The sequence below is a fragment of the Gadus chalcogrammus genome, chromosome 20, assembly GCF_026213295.1.
Source record: "Gadus chalcogrammus isolate NIFS_2021 chromosome 20, NIFS_Gcha_1.0, whole genome shotgun sequence".
Lineage (NCBI taxonomy): Eukaryota > Metazoa > Chordata > Actinopteri > Gadiformes > Gadidae > Gadus > Gadus chalcogrammus.
In genome coordinates this window covers 3,662,054-3,664,877 of record NC_079431.1, presented here as the reverse complement: position 1 = coordinate 3,664,877, position 2,824 = coordinate 3,662,054, and the positions used below count along the sequence as shown (strand labels likewise).

Genomic DNA, 2,824 nt, shown 5'->3' with positions numbered 1-2,824 from the left:
GCATGGACACTGTTAACAAATGGACCTTGGCCTATCGACCCTGTGGCTATATAAAGGTTATAGTCATCATATAGGCAACATTATTGCTTTCATTAAGAGGAGGGGGAATGTAATCTTAAGACATAGGTGGTGACTTCTTCCTTAGTATTATAGGCCCACCGTGGAATATATGAGTAAACAGTAACACTCAAGTTGAAATTTGAATTTACACGTTTAGGTATAAATTATTGTTTTCTGGCATATAGATTGTGACTTGTTGTGAGTGTAACAGAGAGTAGGGATTGCTGCAGCTGACTAATGTGTTTATGATGTGGGAATAAAAAGCATTTTCAACAAAGGGTAGAGATAATGATCATTTTGTGCTTATAGTACCAGCTTTAACACTTTCAACTTAAGTGCCACTAGTGTGTGTGTGTGTGTGTGTGTGTGTGTGTGTGTGTGTGTGTGTGTGTGTGTGTGTGTGTGTGTGTGTGTGTGTGTGTGTGTGTGCGTGCAGTGTGTGTGTATGTATGTGTGTGCGTGTGTATGTGTGTGTGTGTGTGTGTGTGTGTGTGTGTGTGTGTGTTTGTTGGCCAGCAGTATGCCCAGTCCCAACAGGTCATATGAGGTAGATCATGCATTATAAAATACATAATCCAGCAGCATATGTAATCAACTCATAAATTCATAAAATTGCACATGGTAAAATATCCTGTACATGAAATACCAAAAATACAATTGTGAACAAATGGTAATGGAAACAAGGTAATATAGTTAAGGCTAAACATCTTGTCTATTACCTTTGTCTAGCTAAGTCATTAGGAGTAGCATGCAATCAACAAAACGTTGCCACAACTTTACAGTAAACAACAAAAGCAATAAACTGAAAAACAAATGTATGTGTCTGTCACCACAAGTTTGCGACCGTGTAATGCCGGCCGTCCAAATCTCTCTACCCATATGGCTTTGTGCAACTCTCCACTATCAGCAAATGCACCAACAGAAAAAATCATCTTTGTAAAATTATATATCAATAAATGTCATGCCAGAAATAGTTGAGAGTCTGCTCTACATGCGCTAAGTGTTTGTTACATGCCTGATTGTGCTAATCGTACATCGTCCTGAAATTCACCTCGGCGGTCTCTCAGAGTGTGTACTCACATCCAGGATCGAAGTGGCACACTCCATCACCCTACTTGATATAAGGTATATGTGCACACGTCTGTATACTACTATGTCCTTTATGTCCCGGTAGATAAATCAGGAGGAATACAAGGAGTGGGGAGGTTAAGTAGTAACGGAGAAGTTCAGTCTGGGTTTCGCTGAGCTCAGTCAAACTCACGCGAGTCAGGTCCATCGTTCGTCGCCGGCGCGCGTTTACCGTCTTTCCGCGCTTCTTTTACGTGAAGCGGTCCGAATTCATTTTCCTCAGTTTGGGCGGCAGGTGTCCGTCCATCCTGCCCCCGCCGCCCAGCCGCTGCAGCTTGGGGGGCAAGTCCGCCACCGACTTGCTCATGGGCTCGCTGCCGATTTTGGACGCCTTCCCCAGCAGCAGCTTGTCGTCGGACACGCCCGGCACCGAGCTGATGCGCTGCAGCTTCATGGGCAGGTCGCCCAGGCTGTAGGTCATCTCCGAGGTGGTGGAGCTCATGCGCAGCAGCTTGCGGGGCAGCCCGTCGCGGCAGCCCCCGCCCCGTCATCTTCTGCAGCTTGGTGGGCAGCTTGGCCGTGCAGTCGCTGTCCTCCAGCGCCTCCAGGCCGTCCAGGGAGCTGTTGCGCTCGCCGCCGCCGCTGTTGCACAGGGACGGCGCCAGGAGCGGCGAGGAGAGCAGCAGGGCGTCCTCCGCCTCCTTCACGCTGTAGGGCGCCGTGGGCACCTCGAAGGTGGCGTGGAACTGCGAGTAGTCCACCTTGAAGAAGCCCTCCTCCAGGGAGATGACGGGGAAGAAGCGGTGGCCCCACAGTACCTCGTCCTCCGTGTACGACGTCCGCGCCTGGCACGTCATCCCTGGGAGGGGGGGGGGACAACAACAGGATGAGGTATTATTAAAATGGATGAAATGCCCGGGGCGGTTTAAGTACTGCAAATTAACTCGCGGGCCTGGGGTCGTGTTGCAAACGAGCCATCGTCTCTTCGCCCCAGGGGACCCCCGGAGGCTAATGTTTTGCCCGACAAAGATCTAAATATACTCGGGTATTGACTAACACATCCTTAATCCGATTACCTCGTGGCGCTGTGCCTTAAGACTCAGCCGTACAGCGCTGACCAAACGATATTGCCTTAAATGAATATAGTATCAAAGGCCACAAAGGCAAGCGTCTTCATAAAAAGGGCTTAATTTCTCAGATAGGATCATTAGCAGCAGCAATAGGCAGAATTAAGCCAAGATGTAACCACATCAGCAGGTTCTCGTCTGAATGGGGGATTTCATAACTGTTTAAATGAGGTGTTGAAGCAGAAATCAGCGTGACCCGACTGGGAGGTAGAACTCCAGCAATCAGAAGCAAGCCCCACATTTATCTCCTTCAAGACGTTAAATCAAGGAGGAAAAATGATTGAACACAAAAATCATAATATTTCCTTCAGCGAGTAATAAGTATGAACCGAGATCGTTCCATTTAGGACAAGTCCTCCAAATATTGCTCCTCTTCGCGTTGAGTGATCACCGTCGTATGGGAACGACTTAACCACTCCGTGCACATCTTGGTGAGCCTAAACAAACCACCCAGAAGATCCAGCGGATAGGGGAGAAAACAGAGCAGAAGATGGGTGATTTAGGAGGAATATTTACTGGGGACACTGAGGGAGCCAGAGATGCCTTAAGACAAGTGAGGATTTTCCTTA

General features: G+C 48.2%; 1 pseudogene; it reads right to left on the bottom strand.

Moving 5' to 3' along the window:
• Positions 1-887: 887 nt before the first annotated feature.
• Positions 888-1,985, bottom strand: LOC130373893 (G protein-activated inward rectifier potassium channel 1-like; annotated as a pseudogene).
• Between the last annotated feature and the right edge of the window lie 839 nt (positions 1,986-2,824).